The sequence below is a fragment of the Lissotriton helveticus genome, chromosome 6 (genome assembly GCF_964261635.1).
Source record: "Lissotriton helveticus chromosome 6, aLisHel1.1, whole genome shotgun sequence".
Lineage (NCBI taxonomy): Eukaryota > Metazoa > Chordata > Amphibia > Caudata > Salamandridae > Lissotriton > Lissotriton helveticus.
In genome coordinates this window covers 1494566540-1494578798 of record NC_136067.1, presented here as the reverse complement: position 1 = coordinate 1494578798, position 12259 = coordinate 1494566540, and the positions used below count along the sequence as shown (strand labels likewise).

The 12259-nt window shown below is 51.6% G+C and overlaps 1 protein-coding gene across 2 annotated transcripts in view; it reads right to left on the bottom strand.

Moving 5' to 3' along the window:
• The window catches only part of USP34 (ubiquitin specific peptidase 34), a 2681755-nt gene that overhangs the window by 2351569 nt on the left and 317927 nt on the right, over positions 1 to 12259 (bottom strand). The window lies entirely within an intron of this gene.

Genomic DNA, 12259 nt, shown 5'->3' with positions numbered 1-12259 from the left:
AATTTACATACATGCATTGATTATTGGCTAGCGGCCCGGTTACACTGTGACACAGTTCGCTCCTGCCAGGTGCTGCCACAAACGCTCTCTGACCACTCACCAATTCTATGGACAATAGACACACCCAGCAGGCTTATTCCACCGTTCACGTGGTGGTTTCCCCCCTATTCCCTAGTCGATACAGTGTTTAAAGAAGAGCTAGCTGAGGCTATTGAGACCTATTTTGATAAGAACGTTGGCTCTGTGGAAGACTATCAGGTAGTATGGGAAGCCTTTAAAGTCTACATCAGGGGAGTCACTATATCGAAACACTCGGGGGTTCTCCGCTCTATACGGAATCAACTGAGGGACTTGGAGGGTAAGATTAAAATTCTGGAGCACCACCTGCTGATAGCTGCGGTTGATTCGGTTGCGAGCGAACTTGCAGAGTTGCTAGGAGAATATCACGCGTCGGCTGATGACGAGGTCAAGTATATTGACAAATATGCCACTGCCAGGGTGTGTGGTGAGGGTGAACGGCCAGGGTCAGTTTTGGCGCACAAGCTTCGACAACGCAGGGAAGCAGTGCGTATGGTGGAGGTTCGGTCAGCAGAAGGTGGGCTTTTAACTGAGGTTTCTGATGTGGCAGATAGATTTCGACAATATTATACAGGATTATATGCCTCCAGGCAAGGGGCCACAGACGAGGATATTATTGATTATTTGTCATACATATGACTCCTGTGGCTTTCCAATACACATCGTGAGTTTCTTATGAGACCTATTGAGAAAGATGAAATTCTGCTCGCTTTAACCAGTATGAGAGCAGGGAGTGCTCCGGGGTCGGACGGTCTCACGGTCTCATTTTATAGAGCATTTTTAGATTTGTTGCTCCCATAATTGTCTGCGCTTTTTGATGACATGTGTGTCACCGGCCATATGCCGCCCTCCATGTCTGAAGCCGTGATTGTTGCACTTCTTAAGCCAGGTAAGTCTTCGGAGGACTGTGCATCGTACCGCCATTTGTCTCTGCTTAATTTGGACCCGTAGATATTTGCGAAAATCCAGGCTAATCGTCTGGTCCCCTTAGTTCCCATTTTGGTTGCTCCGGAGCAAGCAGGGTTTGTACCAGGTAGAAACCTAACTTACAATTTACGCACGGTCTTCGGTGCGTTACAACTGATCAAGCCTGAAAAACCAGCAGTGGCAGTCTTCCAAGATATTGAGAAGGCGTTTGACTCTGTAGAGTGGCCGTTCATGACACATGATCTGACCAGGATGGGAGTGAGTCCAGTATTTTTACAGTTAGTCTGCACCCTTTATAGTAAACCCACGACCAGAATAAAAATAGTTAACATAGTGACGGACTCCATATGCATTTCACGGGGCACAAGACAAGGCTGCCCATTGTCTCCGCTGCTTTACGCTTGGCTGAACCTCTTGCCTGTGCGCTACGGAAATACCATCAACATCGGGGAATATGTTTTCCACGCTACACAATTAAAGTATCCACGTATGCTGACGATACGCTCTTGTATGTCAGGCATCCGGAGTCGAATCTCTCTGCTGTCCTTCTTGAAGTGGTACGTTTTGGAGTCCTTTCTGGTCTACACGTGAAATGGCCAAAGTCGATTGTCTTTCCGTTGACTCCGGACACCTCACAGTTTGACCTAGACTACCCCGTTGCGGTGGTCCACTGATGCGGTAAGATACCTGGGTATTCAAATCCACATGGATTCCGACATAGTATTTAGAGAAAATTATGGAAAGACCTTTAGTAAACTGGAGGACGATGTTGAAAGATGGATAAAACTCCTGTTGTCTGTTCTCGGCAGAATATCCATCATGAAAATGGTGGTGCTGCCATGTTTACTGTTTCTATTCACAAATATCCAGATGGTTCTGCCGCGCGTCTTTTTCGATCGTCTCACCACATTGATGGTTCGGTGGGTATGATCAGGTAAGCAGCCGAGGGTAAAGTGGCAGATTTTGGTACTGCCTTACTCTATGGGCAGACTGGGCGCGCCTGATTTCAATTTGTATTATAGGGCTGCACAAGCTGCGCACGCGTATCCTTGGGTACACGGCGAGCCAGACATATCGCACCTACGTAGAGAATCGGTAGTGGCGAGCCCGCTTCCACTCCCTGCAATGTTGTTTCAAGCTTCAGACCGCCGGACATGCATCTTAGACTCTATTAATGCTACTACCCACGCCTACTGCATTTACAAGCAGGAGCGATACTCTACTCTCCGGCTACGCAAATAGACTGGTGCACATGGCTACCACCCTGTACGGAGAGAGGAGTCACACAGGCGCTCCACACACTGGGCATTCATGCTATAGGGGAGCTGTTTGTAGACAGGGTTGCCAAGATGTGGGAGGACATCAAACCTGTAGATCAGGAACCTTCCACATTGACGAAATTTCAGTTTCACAGAATGAGACATGCATTGAGGGAGCTGTTGGGAGATGAATATCTAGAGCCGCCTGAACTTCTTGCTCTAACACTTATCCTGCAGGCAAAATCCCCAAAGCGCATAGTTGCGACCATTTAGAATTCCTCCATGGCCTACAGAGCGAACCACTACACTAAATCGCGCCTGCCGTGGCAGCGAGATTTAAACGTAGATATTACAGACGATATGTGGACTTATAGCTGAACCAGTACAAAGCGGATATCGCTCAACGGCAGACACCGACTGATACATTTTAATTACCTAAATAGGGTATATTATATGCCGGAAAGGCTACACAGGTATGGGCTGAGGGACAACGCATTATGTGAACGCTGTTGTGTGCCATTAGCTTACTTCCTCCATCAGGCCTGGACTTGCCCCGGCGCAGCAGCCTTTATGGTAAAAGTCTTTCAGGAAATAGGACAGATCACGAAGTTGGTTCTTGCTCCAGATCCCTTGCTCGATCTACTAGGCTACTCTCCCTAAAAAAATCACGTAGATTAGTGGATATGGGAATGCTCACGGCCAAGCGCAGGGTAGCTATAGCATGGGCGCGAGGTCCTCTGTCTACAATCACTCAGTGGAAGAATGACATGACATTCTGCAGTACGCAAATGGAGCTTTTTAGTGAGCTGCTCCCGCCGCGCAATCAGCCTAAAATGTTTGGGGAGCTATACAATACATATCGGCACACCAACACAGGTAGTGTAGCACAAGTTACTACTTGTGTAACGATATATCTGTAAGAGACATTAGTTAGTGATAGATTCCTTACCTTAGAATATCTCCAGGCGTCAGACTGGATCCGGAAAATTCCGCGTAGCAATACCCCTGCGCGCCGGCAGGCGTCGTCCGTGGCTCCGCATCAGTCTTCGTCGTCGGCGTCGTTAGTGCCGGAATGACGTTGTCTGAGTACTTAGACGCCGCCCATGCGCGCTGACGTCAGTTCTGATACACATCTTTTCCGCGCCAGATACGCAGAGCCATGATAGAACCAACACTGGTGCCATGAAACTAGGGCCCTGAAAGGGGATGACCTTAACCCTAGATATCGGTTCGCAGAACGGGGAGGATGGGTGGGTCGGTAAGGAATCTATCACTAACTAATGTCTCTTACAGATATATCGTTACACAAGTAGTAACTTGTGCATCTGAAAGAGACACGTTAGTGATAGATTCCTTACCTTGGAATAGATACCCCAGCAATACCAACCCCGGTGGTGGGTCTGCGAACCAATAATCACACCAGAAAGTCCTGGAGGACGGAACGGCCAAAGAAGCCATCCCTCCGGACTTGGCTGTCCAGGCAGTAGTATCGTACGAACGTGTCCAGCGAGGCCCACGTAGCTGCCTGGCAAATGTCCTGCAAGGGCACTCCCTGGCCCAGGGCAGTGGTAGTCGCCGTGGCCAGAGTGGAATGAGCCCTCAATCCAACAGGGGGCTCCTTCTTAGCCAAGGAGTAACATGCCTGGATACACAAGATGATCCACCGGGAGATGGTCCGCTTGTGCACCACCTTTCCCTTCTTAGTGCCCACGTAACCAACAAAGAGTTGGTCATCCACCCGGAACTGGCGTGTGCGATCTAGATAGTAAGAGAGCGCACGTTTTGGGTCCAGACGGTGGAGCCTCTCTTCCTCTTTCGAGGGATGCGGAGGCGGAAAGAAGGTGGGCAAAGTAATGGACTGCCCGATGTGGAAAGCCGTGACAACCTTGGGCAGGAAAGAAGGTCTTGTCCGCAACACAACCTTGTCCGGATGAACAGAGAAGAAAGGAGGTGTGGAAGAAAGAGCCTGGAGCTCACTCGCTCTCCTGGCAGAGGTGATGGCAACCAGGAAAGCAGTCTTCAAAGTAAGAAGACGGAGAGGACAGTTATGGAGCGGCTCAAAGGGAGCACACATTAGGTAAGTAAGAACAAGGTTCAAGTCCCACTGGGGCATCACGAAAGGAACAGGAGGGAACATGTGTGTGATGCCCTTCAAAAACCTATTTACAATAGGGGACGACTTGAACAAGGAAGGCTAATCAGGTAGCCTCAAGAAGGCGGAAAGGGCAGAAAGGTACCCCTTGATAGTGCCCAGAGCAGAGCTCTGCTGGGCAAGAGAAAGAAGGAAGAGGAGAACCTCAGAAAGGGGTGCAGAGAGTGGATCCACAGCCTTTGCTGTGCACCATGCCACAAATCTGTTCCACCTGCAGGCGTATACCGACTTTGTGGAGGGACGCCTGGCTGCCAGAATGACATTACAGACTTCGGGAGGCAAGACAAATGGCCTCAACTGCCGCCGCTCAATCTCCAAGCTTGTAGGTGGAGACTGGACAGGTTCGGGTGGAGAACCGTCCCCTGCTGCTGCGACAGAAGGTCCTCCCGAAGAGGCAGACGAATCGGGGGATCGACTGACATGCTGAGTAGCTCGGGATACCAGTATCTTCGTGCCCAGTCCGGAGCCACAAGGATAACCTGGGCCCGGTCGCGGCTGATCTTCTTCAGCACTCTGGGCAGAAGTGGTATAGGCGAAAAGGCGTACAATAAATCGCAACTCCACTCGCGTCGAAAAGCGTCTCCGAGCGAGTGCCGCCTTGGAAATTCCAACGCGCAGAACTGATGACATTGAGCGTTCTCTTCTGTGGCGAATAGATCTAACCAAGGCTCTCCCCATTGCTGAAAGAGGCCTTGCGCCACGTCCAAGTTCAGACGCCATTCGTGATCCATCATGCACCGACGGCTGAGTTCGTCCGCCCTGACGTTCAGAGAACCTGCCAGGTGTTGAACCACCAGGGTCACGCCCTGATGTTCCAGCCACTGCCAGAGGCGCAGAGCCTCCTGGCATAGGGTCCACGACCCCACCCCGCCCTGTTTGTTGCAGTACCACATGGCGGTGGTGTTGTCCGTGAACACCTGCACTACACTCCCCCGGACAGAGGGGAGGAATGCTTTCAGTGCTAGACGGATCGCCCGCAGCTCCAAAACGTTGATATGGAGCTGGGACTCCGGCGGACACCAGAGGCCTCTGCTCTCCGCCTCTCCCATGTGGCCTCCCCAGCCCTGGAGGGACGTGTCCGTCACAACCACGTGCTCCAGGTGGGGAAGGGAGAGGGATCTGCCACTGACCCAATCACGGTCCGTGAGCCACCACTGCAACTGTCTCGCAGTGCCCTCCCAGATCAAGACATGATCGGACAGGTTGCCCTGATGCTGGGCCCACTGAAACTTCAGGTCCCACTGCAGAGCCCGCATCCGCCACCGGGCGTGATGAACCAGAAGGATGCAGGAGGCCATCAACCCCAGAAGCCGCAGCGTCAACCTGACCGAGACTCTGGATAAAGGCTGAAAGATCGGAATCAGAGCCTGAATATCCCGAACCCGCTGTTCGGGAGGATAAACCCGAAACTGCGCCGAGTCTAGAACCGCTCCGATGAAGAGGAGCTTCTGAGAGGGACACAGGTGCGACTTCGGCACATTGATGGAGAATCCAAGCAAGTGCAGGAGGTCGGCCGTAGTCTGGAGGTGGCTGACTACTGTCTGGGGCGAGCCCGCCTTCAACAACCAGTCGTCGAGGTAGGGGGAAGACTGGCACCCCTAACCTGCGCAGATGAGCTGCGACCACCACCATCACCTTCGTGAACATGCGTGGGGCGCTGGTAAGGCCAAAGGGTAGCACGGTAAACTTAAAGTGCTCGTGGCCTACCGTGAACCGCAGGTAGCGCCGGTGGGCCGGCAGGACGGGGATGTGAAAGTAAGCGTACTGCAAGTCCAACGCTACCACCCAGTCTCCGGGGTCCAGGGCAGCTAAGACCTGAGCCAAAGTGAGCATCTTGAACTTCTCCTTCCGGAGGAAGCCGCTGACGTTCTGTAGGTCCAAGATAGGGCGTAGGCCCCCTTTGCCCTTCTTGGGTACCAGAAAATAGTGGGAGTAACAACCACACCCTACTTCTGGCCCAGGAACGCGCTCGATGGCCCCCTTGGCCAAGAGGGCCGTGACTTCCTCTTGCAAAAGTTGCAAGTGATACCCCGACACGCGGTGGAATTGCGGTGGCATGGCTGGAGGGGACGCCTCGAAGGGGAGGGAGTAGCCCCTTTGGACGATTTGCAGCACCCACCTGCCCGACGTGACATTGCGCCAGTGGAAGAGGTGATGGCGAACCCTGCCACCCACCGGCGTCACATGGGCCTGAAAACACGGACTAGGAAGGTTTTGGTTTGAAAAAGAGCAACGGTGGGTGTATCGCTTGGGCACCAATAAAACCGGCCTCAACGACGATATACCATGGGCCAGTGTCCTCAGGAGATAACATGGTCATGTTCTAATCACAGCAGAAATAAATTTCGTTTGCCCAATTTTCCCTACCTGGCCGTAGGGATAACTGTGTACTCCCTCCTTCATCATAGACACCCTTAGGAAATCACATACCTGATCCACAGCAACCCATGACGCCAGTGTTTAAGAACTTCACTGTGCCCTGATGGTTTGCTAGAAAACCCTCTTGTCTATGTATGTCTTTCCCCTCCCTTCGATAATTGCTGGTGCCACATAATGTCCTTTTAAAAGAATGATGCCTGTCATTGGTACAAGTTGTTGATGGTAATAATATCCAAACACGCCAGTGTTTAAAATCTTCACTGTGCTTTGATGGTTTGTTAGTGAACAATCTTGTCTATTCAAAGTTTTCCTTTTCCCTCTTTGAAAATTGCTGGTGTAATATAATGTCCTCTTGAAATTTAAAATAATGATGTATTTCATTGGTTCAAGTTGTTTATGGTAATGATATCCAAACACCAGCCATGGGACTCGAACCCCGGTCTGTGTCTACAGGCTCAGGGCACTTCCCCTTTAAAACTGAGTCAGGGCGCGCCACTAATCTACCCACGTGCGCCGCCAAACCAATCACATTGGACTTTCTTTAAAACTATCACGCGCCCCGCCCCCGGCACTCCCGGAAGTCAGCAGCCGAGCAAGTAGGTGCCTCACGGGGAGTCGCGGTGTTGGAAGTAAGTTCTCCTGGGGGTATTTTTTAGCGTTTCCAACAAAAAGGGACCAGCGCGAGTCCGCAATTTGAACAGGGCTTGGTCCCGGCTAAAATCCTCAATGGCTTTTATTTCGTGATAGATTGCCATCGCGTGAAAATGTCCCGCACTGACTGTTTCCGACGGGGCATGATTCCGTCTTTGATGCGGTAGGTGCATTCTCATTTCTTCAACATTGTGTGTGGGGGGGTCACCTCGTCTGTCCAGGGTATTCCAGGGTATTCCGACCACCACCCATGAGCCTGATAAAAAACAAATGCGATTCTAAGCACTGTAATGTAACAAACCACATCGTTCGATAGTGGTAACACGCACTACTTGTTATGATTCACACAATGATGGTAGTGACATATACTCGTCATTTTTGGGACGGGAAGCCTTCACATTTCGGTGCAGGCAATCTCTTGACTCGGGGCCACACCCTGCGTTTTGGCACGATACCAATTAGTTTCGAGGCCACAAACTGTAATTAACAGTGATCAGAAGTACTTCAGACTATACAAAAGCATTGGCTAATCTCTGTTAATGTTTTGTGTTTGTTTGTCTCCTGTCTGTCCATTTTATTTACAGGTTTTTCTCACTACTAAATTTGTAGTGATTATATCAAGACAATTTCTTGATCACTGTAAATATATATTTTTTCACATTTTGAGCCTCTCGGGAGGGTGCACCTTAGCGCGTGCACACCACCGGAGGACTTTGGTGTAGGTCCTGATGAATGCTGAGCAAAACGCAATTAACAGCAGAAACATGTTGACCATTGTTTATTGACCAGGATCCCGGTTCCGTAATTCAGAACCAGTGGAATCCGCTCACTCTGTTTTTATACAATGCAGATTGGTCTATATTAATTTTTTTTGGAAAAGTCACAATCTCGCATTTTTTAATACACTCACAACCTCACAAATAGTAACCTCTTAATTTCGGCACTGTTACATTCACCACATCCTGCTCCGCTGTAATCAGGCGTTGTAGCACGCTGGGGGGACATTCGGTCACCCCAGCGGGGACCCGATGATGAAGCATGTCACCAACTAGTGGTGAGTGAGGGTCCTTCTTAACAAACAAGGCGACTTTTTTGTTTTCGTTTTGTTTGGAACATAAGGTGAGTTTCAGGCCTTCTTTTGTTTCTCTCCTGTGATACAGGAGTCACTTGGGCACACTAAGGGAGACAGTCTGTCTTTTTCCTGCTGGATACTAGGATGTATGTGTGAGTCTTGACCACACTTGCGACACCAAGCGGGACAATATCACTTTTATCTCAGTCACTCCTTTGTTGTTAATTAATAGGAAGGTTTTGAGGCAGGTGCTAGGGAGGGAGGTGTGGACTGGCCTCGCCGTTGTCCCCGACCGCCGTTACGGCTGTTTCCATGGCCGCCACCGCACTGTTGAACATTCTGCGGTGCGTGGCTGGCAGCTCGTGTGGGGGCTCCCCTTCCATGGCCACGAAAGTAACGAAAGGCACCCGTTTGCTGGCGTGGGGCCGAGAGGCCCAAGGACTTGGCCGTAGCCCTGGAGTCCTTAAAACACTCAAGCGCATGGTCTGCCTTGTCGCCAAAGAGGCAACGGCCATCAAACGGCATGTCCAGAAGAGCGGACTGGACATCAGCCGAAAAGTTGGCGGTCCTCAACCAGGCGTGGCGTCGAACCGCCACCGTCGTTGCCATCGCCCTGCCCAGTGAGTCCGTGGTATCCAGCCCACACCGGATGGAATATCGCGCTGCATCTCGACCCTCCGCAAGGGCTTGGGCGAGTTTAGCACGGACCTCCTCCGGACATTGTGGCAGCACGTCCGCGACCGTGTCCCACAGGGTGTGGGTATAGCGGCCCAAGAGGCATGCGGTATTGACAGACCGCAGTCCCAAACTCAGGGACGAGAACACCATCTTCCCGAACTGCTCGTACCTCTTGGATTCCCAATCAGGCGGGGCCGTCGGGAATGCGGTCTGGGAAGTAGAGGCCTGGATGACCAGGCTCCCCGGGGTGGTATGGGTGGACAAAAAGCAAGGGTCGCCCGGAGCCGGGCGGTAGCGTCTGGCCACGTTCCTATCCACAGGCAGACCTGTGGCGGGCTTGGACCAAGTGCCCACAAGAACGTCACACAAGGCCTCATTAAACGGCAGCAGAGGCTCACTAGAGCTTGCCTGAGGTTTAAGGACCTCAGTGAGGAGGTTCGTCCTCACGGCCGCGACGGGGAGCTCAAGGTTTAAGGCCTTGGCTGCCCTCGTCAACATTACATTGTAAGCAGCCCCCTCCTCCGTAGCCACGGTGGGAGGGGAGACAAATACAGTGTCTGTCGAAGTGTCAATACCACTGGCCTCCCCAAGCTCATATGTCCAGTCCTCTTGAGACTGGCACTCCTCTGCCAGAGGGTCCGCAGACCCCCCCCCAATCACCCTCGTCACCCATCTTCTGTAGAACAGGGTCAACAGACGGGGCCTCCTCATGGAAATAAAAATCTCCAAAGGCCGTCGGAAGCGGCGCCCAGCGGCGCCGCTCTGGCGCCAGAGTCGGACCGAAGGTAACATTGAGGACGGCGTCCACAGGGGGCGCCGGGGGCGACACCCGCGGGGCCGGGGAGGTTGTGAGGTCGACCGGCGACGACCCGGATCCGGAAGCGGGTCCGGTGAGGTCCTGCGGCGCCGGGACCGAAGTCGCCGACGGCGCCAGGGCCGAAGCACCCGACGGCGTCAGGCCGAAGCACCCGACGGCGTCGGGCCGAGGCACCCGACCCGCTAGGGCCTCCAGCCGGGGCCGTTGGGCCCAAAGGCGCCACGGGACCCGGCTGAGGCGGGAGGGACCTCATGGCCATGAGGTACCGGTCGACCTCCTCCGGCGTCGCGTCATGCCCAGGGACCTGAAGGTGTGGGGCAGGCGGCGACGCCTGCGACTCAGTCGGAGCCGCGTGGGTGGTGTCACCCGACCCCCCGGCAGCATCGAGCGAGCATCGGGGTGGGTCGGAGGAACGATGATGCCTCTATGACCTCTGATGCCTCTTACCTGAGGACCCGGATCCCGATGACCTATGTCCACTCCCAGAGCTGCGAGGACTCCGACCCCTCAACCGGTCCCTCGACCTCCCGTGGGACCGGGACCTTGAGCGGCACGGGGCCGACTGCCGGAGCTCGAGCCGCTTGCGGGACCGCTCCCGCCTAGCCTTTGACGTCAGGGCCCGGCAGTCGGAGCAGGTGCGGTCGTCGTGGTCGAGGCCTAAACACTTCAGGCACCGGCGATGGGAGTCGGAAACCGACATCAGTCGGCCGCACTTGGAACAGGGTTTAAACCCGGGCATCCCTACCGGCACCGTCGGAGTCGAAGACTCGAAAAGAGCAATGATCAAAAGATCAAAAAAGTTTAGTCAAAAAATGACTAAGTGGTAGAGCTTCTCCGGATCTGCGCTAGCTGGCGCGGAAAAAAGAAGAACTGACGTCAGCGCGCATGGGCGGCGTCTAAGTACTCAGACGACGTCATTCCGGCACTAACGACGCCGACGACTGACGCGGAGCCGCGGACGACGCCTGCCGGCGCGCAGGGGTATTGCTACGCAAAATTTTCCAGAACCAGTCTGACGCCTGGGGATATTCTAAGGTAAGGAATCTATCACTAACGTGTCTCTTTCAGATAAGGACATCCCTGCTCGCACACACAGAGTGCTATACAGGGGGTGGAGTCCTTGTTCGCCCTGTGGATTTGGTCGAGCCCCACTCACAGTTAGACCTTATTTTTTTAGGGCTGGGTCACCAGCGTGCCACGTGTACTGAGTAAAATGATTGTGAATGTTATGATTTTCCAATTTGTGTATTGTGCTACTGGCTATGCGCTTTTGTCAATATTTTGCATTACTTGACATAAGACTATGTGTCTGCACTGTGATATAGCTGATTGCATCAGCTGAGTCTCGAAGTTGTTTGTTCGACGAAAATTAATAAAATACATTTTTTTTAAATGTAATTACGAATAGTGTAGCTGTACATGCAACCTAAGAAAAGTGAATTAGTTAATTACATTTTCTAATGGAGACCTTCTGGTAGATGCGTGATGGAACTTGGTGGGAAGCCCGTTCTTCACCTTGAAAATTGTTAATCTTATTGTGCCCAATAATTGGTTTTAATATACTGATTTTAGAGTAAATTGTACATATTTTACTTCTTCTCTTTTTAACAGTCAATTTTCATTGTGACGCTGTTTTAACTAGGTTATGTATTATATTGTGGTAATTGTTGTTATCAACTCCTTTATCTGTTTTTGTTAAATGCTTTTATGACTTAATTTGTCAAATAAAGCTATTTGATGATGATGGTACTTGCAATAGTCTTCTTCCCCAGCTGCAATAATTACAAGGGCTCCAGGGATGGGACTGAATTGGTAGCTCTACACTATTAGACGTTCTCAGGGGTCTTTCCCCTTAAATCCTTCTCAGACCTTAAAAAAAAATACTCCATCCCATGTACACAGTTTTACAAATACCTTAAATTCCGAAATGTTATTACTTCCTACCTCAGCTATCTAAACGCCATCCCCAAATTTAGCCCACTGGCAGGAAAGCTCCTTATGGGTGACTTGGTTGACCACAAAATATCTCAAATCTATCAAACACTAGTCACCCATAGTGCATCAACACAGGAACCCCTCAGGGAAGCCTGGCAAACTGATCTAGGTCCTATTAAGAACGATGATTGAATGAAGGCGTTACAGACCCCCGAAAGGCTGCAGTCACCACGCAATTACGACTAATACAGTTGAAATACTTACACAGAATATATCTTACTCGATCGAGACTTTACAAGGCAGGTCTTGTT